The sequence below is a fragment of the Stigmatopora argus genome, chromosome 21, assembly GCF_051989625.1.
Source record: "Stigmatopora argus isolate UIUO_Sarg chromosome 21, RoL_Sarg_1.0, whole genome shotgun sequence".
Taxonomy (NCBI): domain Eukaryota; kingdom Metazoa; phylum Chordata; class Actinopteri; order Syngnathiformes; family Syngnathidae; genus Stigmatopora; species Stigmatopora argus.
In genome coordinates, this window is record NC_135407.1 from 2,537,501 (window position 1) to 2,565,446 (window position 27,946).

At 39.7% G+C, this 27,946-nt stretch overlaps 1 protein-coding gene across 4 annotated transcripts in view; it reads left to right on the forward strand.

Moving 5' to 3' along the window:
* The window catches only part of triqk (triple QxxK/R motif containing), a 70,202-nt gene that overhangs the window by 10,395 nt on the left and 31,861 nt on the right, over nt 1-27,946 (forward strand). For 3 of the 4 annotated variants that reach the window (XR_013297948.1, XR_013297949.1, XM_077591246.1), the window contains exon 1: nt 27,073-27,255. The exons of the other annotated variant lie outside the window; for it this stretch is intronic. The gene's annotated coding sequence lies outside the window, so the exon portion shown is untranslated. Of the gene's footprint in view, nt 1-27,072; nt 27,256-27,946 lie in introns of those variants that run through there. 4 annotated transcript variants of the gene reach the window in all.

Consider the following 27,946-nt stretch of genomic DNA (forward strand, 5'->3'; position numbering starts at 1 on the left):
TGTATTTCCTATTTTCTTTTTTTCTGTGTTGAATCGAGTGGAAAAAAAAGCTAATTTCCCCATGTTAATGGAAAAAATAGTAAACAAAGAATCATCATTTATTTCTGGTGTATTTTGGGTTTGGAAGTGAATGTTTATTGGGGTATTTTTTGTTTTTGTTGGTAAAAACTAGACCTTTAGGTTTTTCAAAGTTGTCTGTGTTGTCAGCGTTTTTTAAAAATAGTCGACAGCCATTTTGATTCCGGTTGACGGTTCAAAAAACCTTTTTCACCTTAATTGTTGAAAGTTTAATTTGGTCATTTGCTGCCGAACATCCCACTTCACATAAATTGGATGTCGCATAGTGTCAGATAGTTTAAAGTTTTATGTCAAATGTGATAGATTGATTTAATTTTGGAGAAATCAATTGTTAATCAGTCAAAAAAAGCCCCAAAAACCTTTATTGTCATTATATAACAGCTGCGTATAATGCAATTAGTGGTGCTGCTCCGCAAAGTGCGCGTTTCCCAATAAAAACATAAATAAGTCATTTAAAAAAGTCAGGTCCGGCCGGGCGAGGTCATTCTAAAATATTGCACAATCTAAGATATTGCACATTGTTATTGCTTGTTGTTGTTATTGTTGAATCTCTGGTTGGGTGGTAATTAGTTTCAGGTTAGGTAGAGATTGAGCAAAAATGTTGTTTGATATTCATATTGGTTTGGTGGTAGTTATTTAGGTTAAACTTTGATCGGTTGCAGATTCAATGTCAATTAGTCTTGGTTCCACTGTAGATTAATTTGGATATCATTATGGGCCTAGATGGATCTCAGGTTGGATGTCGATTAATATCAAATTGGTCGCGGCTGGATCTAAAATTCATCTCACGTTGGTTGACAATCCATCTCTTGGTTGTAGGTAGCGATCGGCGATTGGAAATTGACTATGAACAGCGTGCGCCATAATCTCTTTGACTGAACAAATCAAAGTGCTGAATGGAAGAAGTGAGCTGCTTTTTGGCTCCATTTTGGATTCCTTACTGGCATCGCAGCACGGCTGTAAGTTGGGAAAAGTAGAAAACAGCCCAAGGTGTCATCTGGCACCTCGGCTCTATATAAGGTGCGGAATGCGCCGCCGTACAGACCGTGATCTCATCGTAGCGCAAAAATGCGTCTGGCCGCGCGTGCCGTGAGATCATAAAGAACGCGCGTGCGCCATTTTGGCTCCGTCCTTCTTGGCCCTATCCCATTCCGTCAAGACGTGGCTCTTTTTTTTTTTTTAAAGGCCGACGGGCCATCAATCACGCCGTAATGTAAACATCCGCAGAGGGTGATGAATTAAGAGCGAAGGACCCCATGTCCTTCGGGTAAGGACAGGATACCGCAGACCACATCTGGACTCGTTCACGCTAGTGCTTCCTGCGTTTTTGACAAGTTTGCAAATGGGATTCTTAAAGGGGCAGGAGCAGGTAAAGCCTGACTTTAAGCCAACGATGCAGGAATAAACTCTCACCTGCGAAACGTTCACTTTGATCGGAACGCTGTTCTGTCTCGCAAACGCTGACTCGCAGTTTTGTCGGGAGAAAACGACCGAACTCAAAGTTTCGTCGTTAAATAGATTGGATTGTTTTTGGTGAGCGGGGTGATAATAGATGTCCAATCACGTGGCGTCCTGTCAAACTTCTGCTCTGAATTGAAATGAGTTTATCACTAGTAGATGTCCAATCCGTTTGATGTGGGAGGGGAGTCAATTGTCCTTTTTTTTTCATAATTTAAAGGACTAGATTCATTTATTTAAAAAAAAAAGTTTAGAAATTTATTTGGACTTTTTTTCATTTTTAACTCTTATACTTTTTTTTGTTATTTTTCATCTTTTTATTTCTGACATAAGACATTTAAAAAACGACTTTTAAGACTTTTTTTCAATTTTCCTTTGAACTCTCCCTTTTTTCTTTATTTCATTTTTATTTCTTTTCAATTTAAAACATTTTGCAACGACAAGCATTTAAATATACATAAAATCCCACACAGCTCGCGCCCACATCAAACATTTTCACATTCCAAACGAGCTACGTTTGAAGGGCCCTCTGTGTTAGTTAGTTAGCTGCATGCTAATTAGCAGAGGAAAGTGTCCTACTGGTTATCCCCAACAAAGGCTTATTTATTTAAAAGGACAGGACAATGTGTTTCTATTAGCCGCCGACGTCAAATTGGCTGTATTAAAACTTTCAAAGTTCAAAACGGAATTCCAAATGATTGGACGAAACCATTTTTTGGGGGTGGATGTGTTTTTTTTTCTTGCCGGAAAAATACGTTGATAGATTGGATCGTGTTGCGCATTCCCATTAAAACTCCGGAAGCTTGGAACGGAACCAAGTGGAACTCCCTTTTTGTACTTGGCATTGTTTGCGTGGGCATTCTGTCAAAATTCACTCCGGCAACACCCGCTCGCTCGCACTCGAGCGTAAGAATGTCGACATCCCGGCGATTAAATCGCTGCGGCGCTCGTCCGTTGCTACCGCTTTTTTGTTGTTGTTGTTGTCGTTATCGGCGCGCGTGTTGCTCAACTCGGCCGATGAAACGGAACATTGTGCAAGTGTGTCAGATTGGAGAGTGGAAAAGGAGGGGAGAGAAAAAAAAAAAAGTATTTCGCGTAGCTCAACCTGACTTTCCTCTTTCTTAGAACGCCGCTATTTGCTTTGGGCGAAAAAGGGGGCGACGGCATTGCGCAAACGCGTATCTCCTTTGCGAGGACACACGTGAGATGATAGAAAGGGCCTGCAAAGATAGGATTGGCCCCGTCACCCTCTCTTTTGTGTCTAATGCAGACAACTAATTATATTGTGGTCAATTCTGTGCGCTTTGACTTTGATGGGAATGTTGCCCCCACCAAAATGGCCGCTGTCTTTAGTAGTATTATTATTATTAGTAGTAGTAGTAGTAGTAGTAGTAATAAAGTAGTAGTAGTAGTAGTAGTAATAAAGTAAAAGAAAATCTTTTACTTTATTTTCGTAAAATTGCTAAGCCTGTTTTTTTAGGTGTTGCTCACTATTTTGCCTGACGTAAAATAAGTAGACCTGGGTCAGTTTTGATTGAGCCCCTTTTTCTCCCTAGCAACAAGTGATCAATTCCATTTTTTTTTCATAGAATATACAAATGTTTTATTCAATGCTTTTTTTACGGAATTTCTGATTGAGCTCAAGGAGTTCTGCCTAGCAACAAGGGATGGTCATCATGTAGAATAGATCAATAACAGAATTATTTTTTGTTTTAATGTATGAATAGGTAAAAATAATTCAGATATTAAAAACATATTGAATTTGCTTTTGAACACATGGAAGGGTAAAAAATATTACGCAGGTATATGTGACTAAATGATTAGGATTGTCTTACTCTTATAGGGCCATTGGTTGTAGATTTGAAATTGGTTGTGGATTAAACAAAATAGTTCAAAATAAATAGTTAAATACGAAGAAAATTTCGGCCATAGAAGTCCGATGACAGTCATTTTTCGAGTAGTTGCCAATGTGGATTTCATATTTAATACCAGACACTGATTAAATTGCAAAATGGACTTCTCGGAGCACATTTTTCTCATGATTGTCCATCCCCGAGGTTTGTGAAATTGCATTAGGCTCGCGTTACGCCAAAAAATGCATCTCCCACCCTGTAGATTGGAGCAAGCTTTTCATTTCCAGTAGCTTAAAATGAAAGCGCCCTCAGCCATTCACATGCATCAGTCTAGAAAAAAATAGAAAAAGTTCACCTCAGTCAGTCACAGACGTTTTTTTCATTTTAATAATAGTGAAAAGCCATAAGTGCAGTTAAAGCAGAAGCACTTACACATGAAATCCATTCCTCAGGAAATCCCCCCGCAGACAATTGTGGGGGCCCTGCTGTTAACTTCAGACTTTTCCTTTCATAAGCATGACAAAAAAAATCTTTGTGCGTACTTACTTGCCCGTCATGACAAGTTTTTTTTTCCCCCTTGTAACTCAAAGCATTCGTATCGCAAATAACCTGTTTTGGAAATGCAGTTTATCCATTCCAATGGTTGTTTTTCTCTTTTTGGTGATGTTGCTAGGCAGATTTCAATGGATTGTAAATAGAAAATGGAGAAATTTGCTATTCTGAAGTTTTTTCGGTCTTTTCCTGTTGAGTTTGGGCCATTTTCAGGTTAAGGTCACAGCCAGTTTTCCCAGTTTAGTTGAGTTGGACGTCAATGGCAAGTATTTAGGTTATTTTGTTAAGTCTAGGTTAACTATGGGTCACTTCTTGGTGATGGCATTTCTTGGTGAGGTCATTCTGGGTCATCTCCTGTTGATTTTGGGAAAATTCACGTTGGTTTTAGGGCACTTGTCACCTGAAAATGCCTCCAAAATAGACAAAGTGACTGAGAAACAGCTAACAATTTCCAGGAAATGACGCAAAATCAGCATGAAATAATTTGTAAGCACCCTTAAGCTAACACAGAAGAAAAATGAACAAATATAAACATCTATTGTCAGCAGTCTGCTTGCAAATGCTTACATTTCGAAGACATTGACTTTGAATGTATTTTCCGTTCAAAATGGGTTCAATGTTTGTGGTTGTAGCTTCCCGCTAGCCGAGCGCCGGTCGCCGCCTTATCTACGGAGCCGGCGACCTTCGTCAACTCCATAAAAAACAAAAAGCGTGCCAACTTTGGCCCGCCTTTCAACGCGTCCGGATGAGTGAACGTGGCGGAAAGTGTTTGTTTTGAAGGGGAGAGGGGGGATGCGGGTGGGATGGGGGGCTGACAGGGTTTGGAAAAGAAACTAAATGCAACCTAAATGTGTTGTAAATTTCAGATTTTAGGTGGCAGCGTTTTCAGTTTATATAGTAGCTACGTTCTTGATGTTTTTCTATCTTTATGGGGCATCCTTTTCCTTAATATGGCTTTTTGTGTGTTCTTATTTGTCTGCCTTTATGTTTGCATCCCTGTTTTTCACCTGCCACTTGTGTGTGTGTGTGTGTAGATTTGTTTTTCTCTGTTTATGTAACACTATTTTGTTTGACATGCCACCTTTTCACATTTGTGCTCATTCTCATTCTTCAATTGGGACTATTTCCTTTAACCTACCACTTTTTTAAAGTTGTGTGTTCTTGTTTTTCCTCTTTTTGGGGCACCATTTTCATCTTTTTTAACTTTCCTTGCAATTCTATCTTTGTGTGACAGCTCTATCTTTGACCTGCCACTTTTGCATACATACACTTGTGTTTTTTATTTCTTTTTTTTAATCTTTGACCTGCCACTTTTTCCTGAGGTGTTCCTATTTATCTGAACTTTTGAACACTTTTGCATTTGTGTGTGCACGTGTGTGTTCTTGTTTTGCATTAGTTTCCCTCCCCTCATGTGATATTCCACCTTTGTTTCCCTACCTGCAAATTCTGTCTGTATTGTTTGTTCTTTCCGTTTCTTCTATCATGACCCCCACCATTTGTTTTAAATGCTGTGTACTATTCTTGTTTCTTGAGCATTCTCCTTGACGTTCCACCTCGACACAATCAATGCGGCGTCTCGGGGTCACGGTGGCCAAAATGAGCTAGGAAATCAAGAACACGCGGACGCAACAGCCTGGGAACGCTCGTCAGCGGGCTAAGAAGGTCTATCCCGTGAGGATTTAGTAGCCCCGGGTGGAATGTGGCCATGGGAGCCGAGATACACACACACACACACTCGCCGCGTCCTCGCCGTGCCCTCTTACACATGACTGAGAAGTGACAGGAAAAGTCCAGGAATAGGACGTTGGGTCATGCGGGGAGGCGGGATTTTGAGGAGACCACCGGGGTGGGGTTTGGGGGCGACGCTGATCCGAGAGGAGGCGGGACGAGCGGTCGCTCTGCCGGGACGGGGACAAACATCAAAAGGTGGACGCGGAGGGGCGTCACGGCCACGGAAAAGCTGTTGCGGAAAGTCTGTTGCCACGGTTACGTGGCTAGGGATTGCGCAATAGGCCTGGAGCAGCGGAGGGCGAGTTGCTTAACTCGGGCCGCGTTAACTCATTGGCTGCCATTGACGGTGATATACGACTTGGTGTTAGGAGAAATAAAAAAATGGCTTAAGAGAAGATGTCATATTGTGTAATTACCAGAAAAAAAGTTGTAACTTGGGAGGAAAAAAGGTTTGACGGACTTTATGTAATATTTAGCTAACATTAGCTGGATGGTACTCATACCTGTTACATAAAGATACAAATAAAGACTTTGATTTCGTAAGAGTGCAACTTTTTTCTTGTTATATCCTAAATTTCATCTTATATTTCGTAACGACATAACATTACAACTTCAATCTTGTAATATAGTGGTAGTAGTGGTAGTGGTAGTAGTAGTAGTAGTAGTACTAGTAGTGGTGCTGGTAGTATTAGTAGTACTAGTAGTGGTGCTGGTAGTAGTAGTAGTACTAGTAGTGGTGCTGGTAGTAGTAGTAGTGGTGGTGGTAGTAGTATTAGTAGTGGTAGTAGTATTAGCAGTGGTGATGGTGGTAGTATTAGTAGTGGTGTTGGTGGTGGTGGTAGTAGTAGTAGTAATAGTGGTGGTGCTAGTAGTAGTAGTAGTGGTGGTGGTGGTAGTAGTATTAGTAGTGGTGGTAGTAGTAGTGGTGATGGTAGTAGTAGTGATGGTAGTAGTAGTGGTGGTAGTAGTAGTGGTGGTAGTAGTAGTAGTAGTAGTAGTGATGGTGGTGGTAGTAGTAGTAGTGGTGGTAGTAGTAGTGGTGGTAGTAGTAGTAGTGATGATGGTGGTAGTAGTAGTAGTGGTGGTAGTAGTAGTGGTGGTGGTATTAGTAGTGGTGGTGTTAGTAGTAGTAGTGGCGGTAGTAGTAGTAGTGGTGGTAGTAGTAGTGGTGGTAGTAGTAGTAGTAGTGGTGGTAGTAGTAGTAGCACTAGTGGTAGTAGTAGTACTGGTGGTAGTAGTAGTATTAGTAGTAGTGGTGGTAGTAGTAGTGGTGGTAGTAGCAGTCAAAACGGATTGGACGTCTTGCTGCGTCAATGCCGGCCAATTGCAGTTTTATTGTTCATTTGACTTTGTTGGAATCCCCGCTCAGCCCACGCGGGTCTGCCAGCAGGGCCAAATTGCGAGACGCGCGCTCACGGACGTCCAGAAGAGCGTCGTCGCCAGTTGAGTCAAAGCGTGAGTCACGCTCCGGCAATGTCGCCGCAATATTCCCAACAACCACGCTTGTTTTGATTCTTTCCCCGATGACGCCCGTCGGAGCGGCAGGGAATCCGGACGGCTGAAATCCGGAGTGTCAGTACACGAGAGTCAACTATGCGATGAAACCGGACTGTCGGGAAGTTCCTTTGATGTCTTGAATGTCACTTATTTTTTCTTATGAAGTGATGACTCATGAACTATTTACGTAAATGAGCGTGTCAGTCCTGAGCATACTCAAACACTTGCGTCAGATGTCTCCTTTTTATGCTTTACGTAAACTTTAGGTGGCGCCGCGCTGTAAATTAGGCCTTTGAAAAGAGTCTTTTGGGCAAATTTTGGAATATTTTGCAAAGTTCTTGGAATGATTATAGAAAAAATACTTTTGTGTGACCTATTTGCAACAAACTCTGCATTAGCGATTTGAAAGTTGATGTTTTTTTGGTCCCTTTTCCGATACAATCTTTTCCGAAGATTGGTCCTGCTCTCCCAATGCCATTGACGGCGATAGACGTTCAAAAGCATCCGTCCTTCCAAGTCAAAATGGCTGCATGTAATTACAAGCAAGCTGTAAATCTGGCCCATCTTCATGCTTTCTTTCATGTCACCGTGCCGCCCCGTCATTCAATTCCATGCTTTCGGCCGTGAGTCACCGGGTGAGGAGTTTCGCCGCGATATGAATGGAGTAGGCGGGGATGGCTGATTCACGGCAAAGCACACGGAAGACTCGGAAAGGGGCGGGACTTAACGCCCAACCACGAAAAGAAACTTGTTTCAAGGCCAAATGCGAACAATTGGAACAGCGGGTTAAATAAAAGGGTGTGCACCACCACTACAGTCATTGGGAATAGCCTTTGGCTCCCTTTTGTAGCCTTTGTACGGGATGTCCACTCTTGGCAAAAGTCTGCACATCCCCATTGGAACCCAGCCTTTTGTGATGCTCATTTTAACAGTTTAACCCATAAAGTGACCTAGAAAATCTCATGCATGTATTTTTTAGAAATGATGAACAGTGAAACATGAAGAGTTCCATCTTTTAAACAAGATAATCTGAGCTTTTATAGGTTAAATCTGAGTGGCAGCCATAGACTAACTTGGTCCATTTGAACTCATTGACGGCGCTTAGACGTCCAATCCATTTATTGTGGCAGGGTTGGCGGCGAATGAACCTCAATTGGATGGGACGTTTACTACAGATAAACTAAATTTCAATTCAACAAATGTTTTTTTCTTCTTCAACTAATTGGCTGCCATTGACGGAGATAAACGTCCAATCCATTGCAAGTGGGAGTGTTGAAAACGGATAAACGCTGGCACTCTTTCATCAATATAGCAACACTTTCCTCTAGTGGCCAATCTGACGTAACTGTTACAACAACCTTAAATGTGTATGTCAAACGTTGAACCACTAGAGGTCGCTTTTATACCATTTATATTATTACTGTCCATTGTAATGCAGGGTTACATGACTGGATTTCAAATTTGAAATGTCATTAATTTCTCGAAGACTTAATACATTTTAGTTTCAGGTGTGATGATACCAATAGTGTTTACTGTTAATGGCTAAATGCTAATGATAGCATCAATTTATTGTAGCCAAAGATGCTAACAGCGCGATATTGTTTCATTAGTTTGTTAGACTTAATACATTTTAGTTTCAGGTGTGATGATACCAATAGTGTTCACTGTTAATGGTCACGTTATTAATCAAGCATGTAGGCTACCATTTTTGTGTCTGGTTAGATTAAAAAAAACCTCAGTGGTGGCCATATTGGTAGGGGCAACATGGCCATCAAATCTACTGCGTCGAGTTAAAAATTAAGTCATAACTTGCATATTTCTCACCTGAATTTTTGGAAAAACATTTTGTCATATTTTTCCATGACCTCACCAGCTGCCACTGATTGATTGATAGACAGGTCGCGATTTTTCGCCAGTCAAAACGGATTGAACATCTATTGGCGTCAATGGCAGAAAATATGAAAAATCTCTCTTCTCGTCACCCATAAAATTTCCATACGCTTTTTTTTAAATGGAATTCAAAATGAATTCCCCCCCCCCACGCGTGCGCGTGTGTTTGGGAATGCATGAATGTCACCAGCTGGCGCATCTGCTCAACTAGTGGAAAACGTCCAAAAAGCTTAATTATCAAGCGTAATCATGCGTGAGATTGAAGCGAGGGAACGGGCCGCGCGTGTACAAAAATAAATAAATAAAAAAATAAAAAACAACACACACTGACTGCTGTGTGTCGCGCATCCCAAGAGGATTGGCGTGTGTGTTTGTTGTGTACGCATGTTGTTCATTAAACTCCACTAATAGAAGCTTCCTCCGGCTTAAGTGCCGCTTCACTTTGTCAATATTTGGCCCAAAAATGGGACTTTTACCAAGTCGTTTATGAACGACCTACCAGACAGTTCATTAGGGACACCGTCTTTTGGAATATTTTGACCTTCCCGTCGCTAATGACATTTTTTTTTTACCCCTGAAAGAACTCCAACAACCTTGAACAATGTCGCTACAGTCAAGACAGCGCTGACATGCTCCAGTGCTTTTATTGACCCGCTGACAATGCTCAATGTCCCGGGGGTGCGGGGGTTGCTCGGCACCCAGGTGAGGGGCTCGACCGGGACGGGCTCATTAGCGTCCACTCGGCCATCTTTCTCCTTATCGAACTTGTGTTGGCTCGTCCCTCAGGAGTGGCGAGGCAAAATGTCAGCGACTCCAATTAGCCTTTCAATTTTTTTATAATCTAGGAATTGGAGGGGGTAATATTTTTTGGGAACATTTAAGTCAGGGGTGTCAGACTCGGGTTGGTTCGCGGGCCGCTTTAACGTCAACTTTATATCACGTGGGCCGGACCATTTTAGATATAATGTTTAGATTTTGTTTTTATATATATGGATTAAAAGAACTTGATTCAAAGCCCTGAATATTCAGTTTTTTATAGATCTGAAGCAATGTTTATTTTAGCTTTTTTAAAATATATTTTTAGATTTTACTAAATGATTTTTGAACTAAAAACACAGAAAAAATGGATTAAAAAATGACAATTATTGATTTAAAAGGGGGAAAATCAGGAAATTTAATATACATCTATACTCTTCATTTTAATTTGATCCTAAAACTGAAAGTCGGCACTCATGATTTACTTTCCCGGGCCACACAAAATGATGCGACTTTTTTAAGCGTCCTATTTTTATAGACATGCCTTCTATATTTATTTCATATTAATCAATACAACTGGTGCAAAGAGATTATTTTTTTCAAAATTTGTCATGGAATTAGCCACAAAAGGGCGGTGTCAAACTAAAATGGCGGACTTCCTGTTCGATTCTTGCCAAAACAAGAAATATATTTTCTGCTTAGTTAAACACTTGACATTGATTTTGAGCTATTTTAAAGTTAAAGTGTTTATCGCTCTTTTCAGAACGTTCCCTTTTCGTGACATCTGTTTCCACGGCGATCCATCAAATTTCCCCTTTCCTGCCGACGTCAATATGCAAATGTGAAAGGACTAAAATGGCCGCCGAGCGCCGCCGTCTCCCCCAAGTGCATTCATTAGCCGCTGTTAGCGTAATTGATTCCCAGCTCGGCTGTAAAAAAGGACGGGGCGGCTCCTTCTTTTCCCCGAAGCGTCGCACTTTGGGACCCGGCCGCTTCACTTCCGTCATAAATCGTTAAAGTGCATAAAGTGCTCGACCAAAGGAAAGGACCCCCAGAGAGGAGATATCTAAATCATAGCGTGACACTTTAAAAAAAATTAAAAATCCACCTCAACGCAAAATCTTAATTTCTTAAGAAGCTAAATTAGAGAAAATTAATGATGTCTTCACAGTACGGAGAAGTACCAAAAGTTAGACACAATACATTGGAAGTGGGTAAAAAAAACGAATCCCGATATTTTTTTTACTCCATATACATCACGATATGAAAACTATAATACGTAATATCAAATACACATCAAATCTTTTTTTACAGTTTGTGATGAAGTAACTTTACACCATATTGCAAATGTCATAAAATTACATTCCGCGATACATCAATTATACGATATTTCAGAAATGGCGTCCTTCATTCAGTTTATTTAATGACAGTTAAGGATAAAAATAGCCTTTTGTATCAAGATACGATGATAACAAGAGTTGGCACCGATAACTTAATTGGTATCAGCAAAACTAACAATTGTCAATATGAAAAACATCTGACTTTTGTTTAACAAAAAAAATACATTGACACTATTTAATCCCGTAATGAACAATCCCAAAATAATAATCCCGTCAATCCCATGTGCATGTCACTACATTCTCATATTTTCTCATTAAAATGCAAAGGAGGTCGCCGCTTCGAGGCGTCGACGTTCCGAGCAGGTGCGAGACTCGTTAAGACGCGTTATGACATCACTATAATTCATAAAGGGAGATTTCATCTGCCCGTCACTATCCTTCATTTTTAGAGTTGAAAGGTCCCCCTCGCTACCAAAGTAAAAGCCCCCCCCCGCCCCTCAAAAGATAATTCATTCTTAAAGAATATTCATGGCGGTCACAGATGGGCGGAAATTGACAGGACAGGCATATTAATGGGGCCCAGATGTAAATGATGCATATTCATAGTTTTCAATGATAAGAAGACAGCAAGTGAGTTTGCAAGCAGGAAGCTATTTCTCATTTGATTCAATTATTTGTTTTTGTAGTTGCAAAAGATCCCGCTAGAGGGCAGAAAAGTGCTTAATCCACTTTGGATGTACGTATTGAGCTCTTAACTAGGCAAACATGTTTTATTTTTATATGAGTTCAATGTTAAAAAGATTTTTAAAAAATGGCATTATATTTTGGGATAAAAATACATATTTTGTGGTTGAAAATAGTTTAACATATGGCTGTAAAAACCTTTGAACACATTTATAAAAGTGCTTTTCTAAACTAAAAATAATACATCTTTTTATTTAATGCCATTTTCAAGTAATTTTATTAAGTATTTAATCGTGATTAAAAAAAGTAAAACGGTAATTATTTCAAAATTGAGGTTTCACCGTAGAAAACTTTAAAACAAATATTTAAAAGTGCATTTCTCAATTTAAAATAGTTAAAAGTATGTATTTTTCAATCAATAATCCCCATGCATTTTTCAGTAAAGCAATACTTAAAATAAAAATGAAACAAAAATATTTTAAAATTTAACATGGTTAAAAGGGATTACATTTAAACTATAGCAAGTAAAAATAAGTAAAATTAAATGAATTTAAAGACCATTTCAAAAGAGAAATAATCAGTCCCAGGGTAAAGGTCTCACCAGCAGTCATGGAAATCATCTGCGGTGACCCGAATCGGAGCTTCAAACTCGCACATCTCGCGACTCTTTGACGCCCAAAAGCACTTTGCGCTTCTGCAAAATGCAAAGACAAACAAAAACATCTGCTCGCCACCACCCGCGTTAATGCACTTTCACTGTTGTCCACCATATTTAACGGGGGTTATTTCACGTTTCTCCTCGCGACATCTGGCCACGACCCCTTTTCCGAACGCCCCAAAATGGCATTAGAGAAAACGCGGGCCAGTGAGTCGGCCACTCGGCTAATGTGTCCGGACAGCGGACAGATGTAGAGCAGACGCGCACCCGCACGCGCGCATGCCCGCACTCAAGGGATGTACCCGCACATCACCAAGCTAGCGGTGAACGATCGGGCACTAAATAAAATCAAAATGGACCGAAAGCATCGTTTGCGGAATATAAAATGTTACGATTTTCCTCCACTTCGAGCAATGCGGGTTATGTAGTTCGTTGCGTCTTATGTGGGTTTTTTATGGGTTGTTTATCTTTCGTAGTATTGAATTGGATTTGGGTATGATACAACACGCCATAGCAAATTTGGCATCGTTGGGTCAATTTAATTTGACTCTACTCTTGGAGAATATTTTTGTACAGTAATACCTTGACATACGAGTGTCCCAACATATGTGAAATTTGAGATAGGAGAAAAATTCCAGCAAATTTTTGCCTTGAGATATGTGGACAAATTTGAGGGAACAGATTAATTTGTATTTAGTTATTTTCTATGGGAAAAAATGATTTGAGATATGAGTACATTGACCTATGAGCTCGGTCCCAGAACGCATTAAGCTCCTATCTCAAGGTATTACTGTATTTGCATTTTTTTGATATTATTTTTTGGTATTTTTGTATTTGTTAACTCAACTCAGCTCTGGCACTGAATTGCCTGTTAGCGATGAACTCTTTGAAATAGATTAATTTGTCTTTTTTTTGTAACGCTATTGAATATATTTTTGGATCCTATCAAGTTGAAAATGTTGGCAGCACACGTTAGGTATGAATATCCTTGTGGTTTAGTGCGACTTGTATGTGAATAAAAATACTGATTGCCCGGGTGGGTGTGGCCTTATAGTCAGGTGCGCCTTATAGTCCGTCAATTCCAGTAGCGGTCAGCACTTATAAATAAGAATACGAGCAATATATTTGTAGGGTTTTTATTTTCAGGCAATTTTCTCGTCAATAATTTCTCTTGATTTGAAGAAGAAGATTTGACGGCACGCCAGAGGCTTTGCCAGCCGCAGTGCATTTGTTGACAAAGCGCGACTTGGTTGGTATGCAGCTTGACAGCAAAAGTCCATTTAGGAGTCAACGCGGGGAGATGGAGGATCAAGGCGGGCGAACAAAACAGGTGCAGACGGCTTGCAAATAAGCAGCCTGCCGCTCGCCTCTTAAAAATGCATGAGCGCCACCTGCCTACACTCGCATTAAATGAGAACGGCAAGGTGACAGGAAGGGGGGCCCAAGGGGGATTTTTTAAATTTATTTATTTATTTTTTATCCCTGCTCCATGACATTAAGAATTCCAAAAGTCACTCCTCACTTGCCTTTTTACTCATGGAAGGCACAAATATATTATTCTCATCACTTATCACAAAACAGAAGCACCATACAGGATCATAAAACAAAAGTATTTGTAATTATTCTTTAAAAAAAATTGATTATTTAAATGTAAATGAGCAAATATATCCCTTTGGCTTCCGTTGATGTTAATAGACATCCAATCTATTTGAACCCCCAAAGTCCAAGTGAATAAATAATAATCGGACATAGGCTTTGTCATCATCATTAACTCGACAAAAGCCTAATTGTCATCATATTTTATACATTTACACAATTGTATATTTATTGATAGTTTTGCAAGTTTTAGGCCTGGTTTGTTGCTAGGAAGGTTGCCACTCTTTTTCTTCTTGTGGACACTAACTTGGACATGAACTGATTATCTTGAAATTTGGTTTTGAAGCCTGGTCTTTGAGACTGTTTTTTTAAAAAATGTTATAGCAGAGCTGATTGATTAATCAATTAAATATAGTTAGGAGTTAGCCAGTAGTGAAGAGTGGGGAAATATGTGGAGTTGGCTAATAGAAGCCTTCAGCCCTTAGTAGCACACGTTTGCTACTTACAGCCTCAAAGACTGTCAAGTTGTTGTTGTTGTTCTTGTGGACTCTAGTTTGGAATTCTGCTCCTCGATCATTTGTGAACCGATTGTCTCGAAATCTGGTAGCCATATAGCATGGGTCACTATCTCTCAATCTCAGAGCCTTTTTGTTGGATACATTTAGCTTTTTAGTCTTAAAGGTGTATCAACAATACATTGTTCATTGTTAAAAACAAACAAACAGATCATCCTTCAATCGATCCCAGCCCTCCCAGTTCAAATCGACTAGACGTTTATCGCTGTCAACGTTAGCCAGTGCGAGTTTCCCATCCTACAGCGATTGGTGTCGACAGCTGAGGGAAAAACTGCACCTGCTCCTCCATTTGAAAACTATTTAGGGAGGCATCAAAGTCCATCAGGGCCAGTCTGATTGCGCCGGTCGCTTCCCACTCGCCGAGTCAATTACCCCCTTTCTCCTTTCACCTTCCACACAAACGCACACACTTGTTTTACCCCCGGCAACACCTGAGTCGCACCCGGGCTAATAGCGGCGCTCCAAGGGCACCCGCCGCCACAATGGCGTCCAATTCCGCCTCTTTGCGGCCCTTTTACCAAGCCTAATAGCTTCGGCGAGGGACGACGACAGGAAGTTAGCGGCGCCGGCGCGCGCTTATTCATCCGCCGTCTTTTTTGAAAATAATCAAGTTGACACATCTGTCAGACGGCGCGGGCAGGAATGCTAAAAGGTCAGCGGGCCACGCCGGCAGCTGCTCCCGCGTCCCCGAAAAAAAGTCGGCTTCGCGGCGCCGTCATTACGGCAACAGATGGGACTTTTATTCGGCGGCGAGATGGGGAAGCGCGCACGCCGCATCTGCGCTCAAGAGCGGGTTGCAGGTGCCCATGCGCTTCAAGGCTGCCATTGACGACGGTACCCGTGCAATTTCTTTGGAGATGACCTTGAATAACTCTGTGACCCCCAAAACTTTGAAGGGTCTTCGTTACGGAAATAATTTTGTCAAAAGATGAACTCCATGGCTAGTTAGAAGCAATAGATGTTAGTGTTTGAAACATTTTCATTAATCAGTAAGCCCATTGGCTGCCAGTTATGGCTATAGACCAGGGATAGGGAACCTATGGCTCGGGAGCCACATGTGGCTCTTTTGATGGTTGCATATGGCTCTGAGCTAAAATATAGAAACCGGTGGTAAGAGAGCAAAGTCCCAAACGCACCAATAGGAACGTCACGTCGGCAGTGTCATTGATATGTTTTTTTCATTAGAGTCTTCTGCATCTATTCTCTCATTGATACTCATTGATATTCATTGATTAGTAACAGCGTAAAAATGTTATGAAAATAATTCAAATACTTTTTGTACTTTAAAAGTGGTAAAATGACTAAAAAATTGGCACATTTTCATGTATTTTGACTTATAAATTGTGAGTATGGCTCTCAAGGAATGACATTTGAAAATAGGAATTGTTTATGGCTCTCTCTTTCAAAAAGGTTCCCGACCCCTGCTATAGACGATCTGATTAAAACCTTGTTGCTAGGCAGAATTTGTGGGCCACATAAGAGTTCACCCAGCATACCAACTGTTTGTCAGAGCTGATATTTTTAACACGACATGACATCATGCGCGCATCCTGATTGACAGCTGCCATTTCCGATCACTTCTGAGGGCTCACTCGCCCTCTTAGCCCCGCCCACTAACCCGGCCCGTTGACTTTACGACCGCCCTTTCCCTGAACTTCGCCAAACCCGCGTCGACAGCTGTCGGCGGGGAGATTTTGAGGCAATCGGCAGAACAATAAAAAGTTAATTATGAATGAATTAAAAGTGCTTCTGTCACGGCTGCATTTCGGCGCACGTCAGGTGTGATGGATGCCGTGAATTAGACATCGTAATTGCTTTCGCTGGAGCACTTGCGCATCCCTGATGGGACTGAAATAGGCCTACGTGGATATTATGTAGCAATATTAACCTTTGGTATACAATTTGCACCGCACTTAAGAGGGCAGCCACAAGGGCATTAAGGCCGCTAATATTAGCTGATGTATGGAATTCTATAGGATCTACGGTAATATCACGCTTAAGATGTGGATGAACAGGTGAAAACGGGAAGCTAGTGTTTCTATAGTAGAACATTTGCTATCATGTTAGCCGTTAGCATCTTCAAACACCCAGAAATGGTGTGAAAGCTAAAGAGAAATCTGTAATGGCCATTTGAAAGCTGCTTTGCTAGCATTGCTAACAATGCCCTGTCGCTAAACTAAAAATCGACAACCAGCCCAATGTAATATTGCAATTCGGCAAAAGTAGCCCGCAGGATAGGACGGCTAATTATCTTCCCAGCGCCGCTAATCGCCGTCCTTCCTCTCATCGCCATGAACGATGAGCTTCTTTAACGGCGCGTCAAGCGGCTAATGTACCTCCTTTGTACCTTTCCCGCTCATTTTCAATTAAGCGCTACGCTCATTTACATATGCTAAAGAGCGTCGTATTAATTAGCCCGGAATTGGCTAATTAACCGCTGCGGATGAAGGCATTGTTGGTGACACGGGAAAGGTGCGCTAAGTTTTTTTTTCATTTTTTTAATCTCTACTGGGCCGCGTGCCACGTCTGAGTCAAGTACGGGCTGACGTATTTAATAATTGAAGCGCGCAGGATGCTAAACCACCCCGTCATGTAGCCTCCATGCTTCCCAAGCATATGCTTGTGTAATGAGCTTGTAAAAAAATCATGACAAGTGGCCGGCGTCGAGTCTTCCTCCTTGTTTAGGTGGGATTAATAGCCAATGATCATGGAGCAATGCACTTCTTATGCTTTGAAGTAAAAATGTCTTTTAAGATGTGATTTCTTGACGTGAAATACTGTTGTTTTTCGGTGATAACTGGCCTACTAAATGCTGGTAAAAGGGATGAAATACACCCAACATCAACAGCATGTGACCTGTAAATGCGTCAAATTAAAAGGAAGTGACCCAAAATCTATAGAGATTCACTGACAAATGTTCTAAAATCAGAGGAAATGACCGCAAATTAGTAGGAAGTGACCTGTAAATGCTCCCAAAATCTCAAGGAAATGATATGAAATCACAGCAAGTGACCCAAAATTAAACGTTAGCGATCAGGAGATCCCCCAAATTAATTGAATGTTATAATTTTAAACCCCTTTCCCCCAAAAAATCTGTTAATATAAAAATATATTCACCCAAAAAACATAGTGGAGCAAAACATTTATAGTTTTAACTTTTTTTAGTAATACAGTTAAATGAAATGTTGAGAGTTAAGATTAGCTAAATAAAGTGTTAACATTGTTTTCAATTGACTTATAAAAATGTTTCTGACCTCTTTTGGTGCACTACAATGATACAAAAAATTAATAAATGAAAATAACAACCACAGTTGAGAGGCTAGCAATGAATGAATAAACCAATAGATTAACACTTTAATGAAAATACATTTTTTCTTCTTCTTTGAATGATTGATGGTTCCCTGGCAGACTTCCCTCCCCCCATGGCAGCCAATGAGTTAATATCCCATCTTGCACTTACTTGTGTGTCCTCTAGGCGGCACTGTTGCTTTCTCCAGCCCCCCCCCAAAATAGAATACCAATTTAATACTCCCATTCTTCACCCCGGCACCTTTCTTTCACACAAATCCATTTCACAGGAAGCAAAATAATAATAATCACACGCCCCCTGTAGAGCTGACATCCTGATTGGATATCTGAGAGATATTCATTTGCATGTTAATTGTCAAATTGTACAACCCCTCGACGCAAACACGTTAGCCTGCCTTTATTTTCCTCTTTTTCTTGGACCTCATCAATAATACGTGAGCCGAGAGCGCGAGCGCACATGAAATATGTATAATCTCGCGCCTTCTGCGTCTTTATCATCTTTAAATTAAAAAGCTGGAGTATTTCAAAGATTAGCAGCGTGAAATGTTGATGAGCGCGCTAGCTCGCTCGCCCGCCAGACAGACGGAATCGATCGTATCGCACGACGTGCAGCGCCGCCATATCGGGGAAATCAATACGGGCTGAAAGAGAAAAATACAGTGTGCGGAAAAGTAGGACTTACACGGAGAGGAAAATAAAGAATCACCTGCCCTCCAAAATAAAAGAAAATAATTGAATATAGTACGAAAATAAATATCGTAGGAAGCCATCGGTTTTTGCTGCTTTTTTTCCCTTCGCACAAAGACACAGTAGACGCCGTGTGGTGTGGAAACATCACAACAAGTGATTTTCAACACAAGGAAAAATGAACAGCGGGAAGGAGAGGATGCTGGGAAAAAGATATGCAAGTGGGACAGAGGAAGCTAGCGGAAGAAAAATGTTGACCAAAAATGGATGTTCATTCGTCGCCACCCTCCGACTTTCAAAGTCTGCTTGGGATAAACTCATTTTAAGAGTTTCAATTGAATGATCGGGCGCTAAACGAGTTCATAAAAATTTAATAAATATAAATATATCTATCACATGACTTCCTTTTATTTTGAGGCCGAATCATTGGCTGCCATTGATGGCGCTAGACAACCCAATCATTTTTTATTTGTGCCAAGAAATACTAAAACTTTACCATATTTTCTGGTTTTGGTGTTTTTTGTACTTGTTTTTAATTATTTTTCCACACAATTTTGCCATTTTCCCAATTTTAGTGTTATTTTTTGCTTGGTTTTGCCATTAGATTTTTTTTCATTCTGTTCTTTGAAATTATCAATATTTTTCCATTGGAGTTGACTGGGATTTTTTTTTGTAGAAAAATACAGTTTTCCTCACAATCGTATGTAAAATAACCCAAATAACATCATATTTATTCATTTTAAAAAAATGTGTGGATATCGATTTGATTTGTATTTTATGTCAACTGTAGTCCCAAAACTTTTGTCCATATTCTTTTGTGCTATTTATGACATTGTCAAGCAAAACTTTCATTATTTAGCCAAAAAACAGGGCTTTATGAGATTTTAGAATTTTCTTTGCTGCCCCCTAGGGGACTGGAGCAGAATGCTGTTATTTCAGGAAAATGAATTTTCATGTGTATTTTTCCGATTTTTAGGATTTTTATATCTTGCCAGTTCCAACTAGTTGGACGCCTAATGTCGTTAATGGAAGCCAACGAGTTAATAAAAAGCTTTTTTTCGAGTTACCACTATGATGACGCACGGTGGTTCTAATGCGTAACGACGTGCCGCTCCTTTCGTGCTTCTATCATCCATCTCGCTTATGCAAATGAGTCATAATGCGGTTACTAGGCAGAACGTGCGGCGCACTCTACTTTAATGGCTTTAAAATTTGTTTACTTGCGTTCACCACGCAGTGAAAGCAAAACGACTTCCTAGCAAATACGACAAATGAGAGGCCATCTGTCGCCGCAAAAAAAATGGCTGACGACGAGATTGATAAACGTTGTGGCGATGACTGCAAATCCACGCGGTTGCTAGGCAGATTCCGTAAATAGTAATTGTAATAGTAATATAATTATAACGCAATTTATGCCAATACTCCATTGTTGTGAAATGTATTATATCAGTGCTACAAAATGATTCGGGATAGCCTTTCAGTGTATTCCACTCCTATCCTTTAGGGGGCAGTAATGACCAGGCTGAAGTTAAAAATGTATGTCAAGAAAGTCATTCATAACTGGCCAGTTCTGTGTTTTGGATTAAAATTACATTTGCCTACAACATATACCCACATTTTGTAAATAAATAAAGAAAGAAAGAAAATTAACAATGTATTTAAATTGGTTTTATATATTTGTATATATATATTAAATTTCACAACTGGATTTTATTTGGAGGAAATATCCAAACTGTCAAAGATTTTGAAGAAAATCATACATATAATTTAGTATTAGTTATATTTTAAATTATTGTTTTAAAGAATTGTAAAGAAAAGAATCATAAAAGACTTTACATTATCTAGAAGCATCAGCCACATTGGCGGACATTTTGAAAGCCGTTACCGAGCAACAATAGAAAAAGAAAATAGGGAATGGGGACTTTTTTTTTTCATTAATGGTGCTGCCCGTGAAGAAATTAAACAAGTGCAATATGCAAAAGCGCGCTTAAGTTAATTAGCAGCAGGCTGCCGCATAATGACGCACGAATACAATTAATCAAATGTGTGTGCGCTGCCCTGGTGTTTGTGTGTCGCATTGTTAATCTGCAGCCTCGTGCTTTTCATTCCATTTGCATTTGTTTGTACTTTTACAACAAAGATGAGGCATTGTTGCCTTTATTAGTATTGTTCATATTTCGACAATTAATTCATGAATACATTAGCATTCAATGCCGTTTACAATGGTTGTCCAAACACCCTTTTTAGGTGAATTGAAATGAGTTTGTCTCTCGTTGACGTCCAATCCATTTTAAATGGATTGGGTGTTAAGAGCAAAAATTTTATAGATTAATCTCAGGTCGCTCGTAGAGATTAAGATCGGATGAATCTCAAATTGGTGGTGATTTACTCTTAGATTGGTTGTACGAGAATGGTTTGCTGCCAGTCCTCCCAGTTCGTAAGGATCTGCATACCTGTCAACCTCTGCCGATAACTGCCCTTATAAATGATTATGATTCCCCTTACAAAGCCCCCAAAAACCTTACAAACACCGTACGACTCGTCGTACGGTGTTTGTAAGGTTTTTGGGGGCTTTGTAAGGGGAATCATAATCATTTATAAGGGCAGTTATCGGCAGAGGTTGACAGGTATGCATCTGACATAAAGAGCCATCAATGACTGCCATTGAGTTAACGTTGATTAATCTCAGTCATCTTGTCGATTAACTTCAAGACGGTTGCAAATTAATTTCAGATTGCTTGTAGATTGACCTTGGTCAGTTTGAAGATGAGTCTGAGTTTGATTATAGATTAATGTGAGGTCAGTTGTGGTGTAACCTACAATCAATTGTAGTTTAATATTAATTTCTAGTCCTATTTTAATCTCAGAATGCTTAAAAATTAATAAAGTGGTTATACATTTGTTATTTGCCACCAGTCCTGTCAATTTAAGCTTTCAAAAAACAAATACTTGGCATAAATATCCCCCCCAAACCCCAAAATTGACTGTTCCTTCAAGTAATTCCAGAACCTCAAGACCCTGTACTGTATATATGTGCTCCACAAACATTTAAAAAAAATTCAAAGTGCTGTCGTGAAGTGACTAACACACACACTCACGAGCACACAAAGCGAGGTTTGTTTGTCAACTAAAAACAGCACGGCAATTTAGTGCAATCAGACATTGTGTAGAGGCCCTCACCCGGGGCTATACTTTTCCCTATGTGTGCTTGCGTGTGGACCCCGCAGTGCCATAGCTGTCAACAACATAACCCTCCTCTATAAGACCCACCCCCCCGTGCCCCCAACCCACAGGGTGGGCTGGCGAGCTATATGAGTAACGCAGCGTGACCAGTATGCACTGCATGCGGTGCACCGCCTTCCTGTGCGTTTCACTCGAAAGAAAACCATGTCAACTTTTAGAAGAATCAAGTCTATACATTGGCTGCCATTGACAGGAATGGACCAATGCATTCAGCCATGTCAACATCCCGTGTACAAAAGCAACGACATGCCAAATCCTCAGACAAAACGTGACTATCTAACGTCTTCACTTTGTTAGTTTTTTTTTGTTCTTGTTTCCACTCAGCACGACTCAAAGCTTCCGTTTAATTCGCGCATCTTTTTTTTTTCTTCCTTCGGCAGATTGATGCGTTAAAAACAAGAGGCGCTCTCTCGCTGTGATCTCAAAGAAATATTTATTTTCTCCCGCTGTGAAGCACTTCAGCTCAGCTCCTTGACAACCCCCCATCCTCTGAAGCCCCCCCCTACCCGGCTCCCCCGCCAAATCTCGAGTGCCTTCACTGGCTTTTGTTGTTGCCGTTAATATTTCACACCAACTTGTTTCAATATTTATCACGCATCATGCATTTTAATGCCAGCGCGTCCCCCGAGTGGTGCGTGTGTGAATTTTCAAGGCGTCGGTGGAACATGAAGTTTCCCTTCCCTTCCATTCCACGCCGTTGTCTCTGGCCTTCAAATAAGTCAAATAGCCGCTATCTTGTTGCCATGACGACCGCTAACCTGCCCTCGTCTGGCTTTTTACCTCAGCAGAAAAATGGCAATGCTTGTTTTTTTTTCTTTTAGTATAAACAGACAAACTCCTGTAATTGACTGTCCATTCACTTACGAAACGGACTTAACTCATTCCTTGCCAGTGATGCCGATAGATGTCCAATTTATATTGACAGAGTGAGCCAAGAACAGTCCTTTTCTATAATAATAATTATATATATATGTATGTATTGTATGTATATATGTATGTATGTATATATATATATATATATATATATATATAGTTTGACTGAGTTTTGACTATGGGATGCCGATAAAGCACCGTTGCCATGGCAGCAGAGACCAGTGTCACCAGCATACACATATATATATATATATATATAAATATATATATATATATATATATATATATATATATATATATATATATACATATACATATACATATACATATACATATATATATATGTATATATATAGATAGATAGATAGATATATGTATGTATGTGTGTATGTATGTATCTATGTGTATGTGTATGTATGTATGTGTATGTATGTATATACATATATACATATATATATATATATATATATATATATATATATGTATATATGTATGTGTGTATATATATATATATATATATATATATATATATATATATATATATATATATATATATATATATATGTATGTGTGTATATATATATATATATATATATATGTGTATATATATAAAAAATATATATACACATATATTCAGGCTTCATTGATTAGCTTCATATTTTTCTGTCACTGCCGTCGCCCCCCACTAATTTTGACATCTATAAACGTATAGTTCTCCATTTTTTTCCTTTTCCAGGAATCACACGGCAAAATTGCCCGCCAAAAATCGTGTCCGCCTTTTGATCGGTAATTCTGGCAATCATCCGCCACTGAATAACCGTGTGTCAAAAGACCGGTCTTTAGGCATTTAGAGGGCTTAATTCTTCACAATACACCTGTCATCACCTTTAAAGCTTTAATAAGGTGGCACCCTCAAAGTGACAACCGCTCGTTTGCAAGGGACAGGTCGCTCTCGGCTAATTAGCGTGCCCGGATGCTATTGTTGGAGCTTTTCACGTCGGGAAGAAAGAGAGAAAAAGCCAATCGTTTATTAATGGACGGCTGCCTTACTTGCGTGTAAACTCGTGCGAGACAATGTTGCACCGTACCCGCATAAAAAATTCACGTGCTACAACCCCGACGGTTTAAATATTGAGCGGACGGCGTCCGGTCCGTGCGATGAGGGGAAGACAGCAAGCATGTGGAATGTCAATGTGAATGGACGAAAAGCCAAGACGAATATTTATAAAAAAATGCAATTTGTGGAAAAACTGCCTGAGGTTGACTTGCTCTGCTTGGCTAGTGGCAACTAAGGGGTTAAGTTAGCATTTAGCATGTGCACTCAGTGTCAATGCATCTTTATCTTCTTTTCAGGTGGTTAAAATGATCAACTTTTTCGCGTGTCAAGCAATTTCAAAAGTTGCTAATTACCATACAGAAAGCAAATGTAAATAAATCAAACAAAGGCAGCCTTTAGGGGTTGAAAATGGTGAGGGGGTTAGCTTAGATAGGGGGTATTATTAATAATTCACAGTATTAATTTAATCACATTTCATATGCCAAGTTGCCTTTAATCCCAATCTAATGACTAATTATACGCTCAGAGCTTGATTGGAGACAACCTTCCAGCCAAGGCCGATCGGACTCCCTCCAATGCGTGCACGCTAATCAAAACATTCGGCGCCCCGTGTCAAGAATAAAATGAGTTTTCCTGCCGGCTCTGTAATAAACCATTAAAAAAAACTTTTAATATGTTAATGCGAGAAATATAAATGCAATAGGAATGTAAGAAATTCAGTCAAATACAATGAGAATGCACAATAATACAATTAAACGCAATTAACCTATAAGCAAATGCAACTACTATACACTAAAATACAACAAAACTCCATGAAAATAAAATTAATATGCAGTCAAATAAAACAGCAATGCAACAATACAATAAAAGAGTGAGAAAATGCACTTAAATTCAATACAAATGGTAAAAAAAGTACATTAAAAATGCATTAATTCAATTAAAATGCAGCATTAATATACAATCAGACTACATGAAAATCTAATTAAATTCTATAAAAATACAATCAAATGTAACAGGAACATGACAAAATGCAATAAATAATAATGCATTAGACTACGGTGAAATCTAAAAATGTAATATGTATTATATATGTATAATATAATGTAAGAATATATAATGCCAAATGTAAGAATATGACAAAATGCAATAAATGTACAATAACACAAAATAAGAGTGTAAAGGAATGCAGTAAAGTATCACTCATGCATTCAAATACAAAAGAAATGCAGTTTAATTCAATAAAAAATAGAGTTGTAGTGGGAATATGATAAAAACACAATAGAAAATAATACATTCTGCCTAATGTTTGGGGTCAAATCACTTTAAAACAATCATTTTGATGTTGCGATGTTGTCAAACAAATGGCGCAAGTTAGCTTGAGCTATCCAAAAAAATGGCAGCCCGCCTTGTTGTGACTGTAACAGCACTTCCTCCAGTGGGAAAGTCCACTTCCTCCCACCCCGGAGCGTGAAAAGCCATCTCCAAATTGCGTATCCATGAAAGCACATTACGCCGACCACGTCGTCGCGCCTCTCCTCGGGGAAATATCGTTTCGGGCCATTACTGCTCATCAACGCTGGGCGGGGCAGGGAGAGAGGGTGCCGTGTCCCGGCTCGCCCCTCCTCGTGCCTCGTGTGTCCATGGTTCAAAGTATAAAAACATGACTTTCTCTATCTTGGAGTCAAGTTGGACGGTCTTATGGAGTGGCTCGCCCCCTCTCCCCAATCATCCTCGCCGCATGCCTTGGTGTACGCGGCGTGGCAAATTACAGCCCGCCTTTAAACCCACGCTGCTCTAATCCTCGAGGGAACCCGTGGTTTGCCTCGAGGGTGTGCGACCGATATCTCCGATCTATGCACCATCCCCGTCACGAAGACAACTATTGTTTGTTTTTATCGATCGGCATCACAAGCAGAGGGAGAGTGACGTTTACTAGAAAGTACTACTTACTAAAGTGGACGTCAAACGATGAAGTACTCACAGTAGTACTTAAGTGGTACTTTTCTTTCTGGATGGAACTTGTAACTAACAACCGTAACTTTCTCTTGCTAGCATTAGCATAGTGTTGCACAGGTACGACTTACTGGCTCCTGATACCAATTACGGTTTAATACTATTCATTCATTCATTTTCTGAACCGCTTCATCCTCATTAGGGCCTCGGGGGGTTCATGCAATCCTCCTGCAAAGGTGTTTTCATGATTCCACTCTATAATTCAGTTTTAAGTTGAATCCATTTGAAGAGGGTTGGGTTGAGCACCCTCCCACTTGCAATGGATTGGTACCACACTGAAAATGAGAACGGAAATATTCGCTAACAAAATGACTTTACACTGAAGCTAGTTTGCGAGTATTGACTGCCCATACAAGGTATTTTTTCCCTCTCCACTCTTCATCGCTATTAATGTGACAGCACGTTTGGTTTGTTTCACTCAATGGGATAAATTAATCACTTGCGCGCCACATACAAAATGGAGTGAATTGTGCAGTAAGTGACTGGCGCACGGTGAGCTTGATGGCCGATTAGGACAACACAGTCGAGGAGCGATGTCGATCGACACTGTTAACGTGGCAAACCTGGCTGCCATGGTAACGAAAAACAAGGCCAGCGCTTAGTTGATGTGTGTGGGGGGGAAAAAGTGGGATATAAATTCTGTATTTTGTTAATTACGAATCGTTTTTTTTTATTTGTGGGCCACAACATAGTTAAGGTTTTGGATTATTAGATGGATAGCCAACTGATTTGATATTCAATGAATTGTTGATCTCCAAATTGTGGTTTTAGAATTTATATTTCCCCCTAAAATGTTTACATTTTAAAATTAAAATGGGGAAACAGTACATTAAATTTTTTGTTGTTGTAGAAAACAAGGAAAGAAAAAACAATTTTGTTTTATAAACAGTAATCTCTTTGTTCAATATATATATATATATATATATATATATATATATATATATATATATATATATATATATATATATATATATATATATATATATATATATATATATATATGTATATGTGTTTTCTTATCCTGGACAAATTAACTCATTTTTTAAAATGTCTTTATTCAAAATCAATATGACTTATCTAAATATATCTAATACTTTAGTATTGACAATCATGTCAACAAACCCGCTTCAAATTACTCCCCCCGCCTTCTCCTCCTCCTATTGGCGGATGGCTACAATCTCTGCATCTGATTGGGCTAAACGTCAGCCCATCACGACTGCTGCGTGAACACGCGGAAGTCAGTTCCAAAACAGTGCTACGCTGGCATTTTGGAGAAAAAAAATTAAGTGCAAAGTGCAATTAAACATTTTTTTTCGCCGTGTTGTTGGCGTGCATGTGATCTTGGAGTTCCAGCTGTTACCTCGTCTACAAAGTGACCTAATAACGAAAAAAGAACACGTCGTGTGTGAGTATTTGAGCGAATTCAAACAACTAAGGACGTTGCGCCTCTCATTCGATGTATATTTGCACAAAATTCAACATTCAGAGCTTGCAACTGCTTTGTTCTGATTTTCTTTCCTACCGGATCCCTACAAGAAAGCACCGTTGTGCACGCGTCTTGAGCATGCTAATTCGCTCTTTTCATCTTTGTTTTGCACAAATTCCCCAAAGGCGCTCTTGTGTCCCACCCTTTTGTTGTACTTGAACGCACCAGGTTAAGACACACTTTTATGCCCAAAGTTACTGCATAAAATCATAAAAACCATGAAATCCTGAGTGTACAGGCGTTCTCTTATGATCACTTTCAATTGTAGCTGTAATATTTTTTTGAAAGAAAATAGACACCAGGTGGCTATAATTGATTTACTGTAGCTAAATAGCCAAAAATAGACATAACACCCCCCATATGCCAATTACCTTTGGAGGAAATGTATTCTTTTCACCTACATTCAAATTTCTCCCTTTAATGGAAACACTTGTTTAATTACAGCCTCCCTGTGGTTTATTTTTAACCCGGAGGAGTTGTCGAACTAATTAAAGCAGAGCCAGCGGCACCAAAGACAAAAAAAAGGTGATGATGTAAAGAATCCCACTTCACAGATGTACGACAATGAACCATATGGATCATCTTTTGTTTTGCGATTTTAAGATTTGAT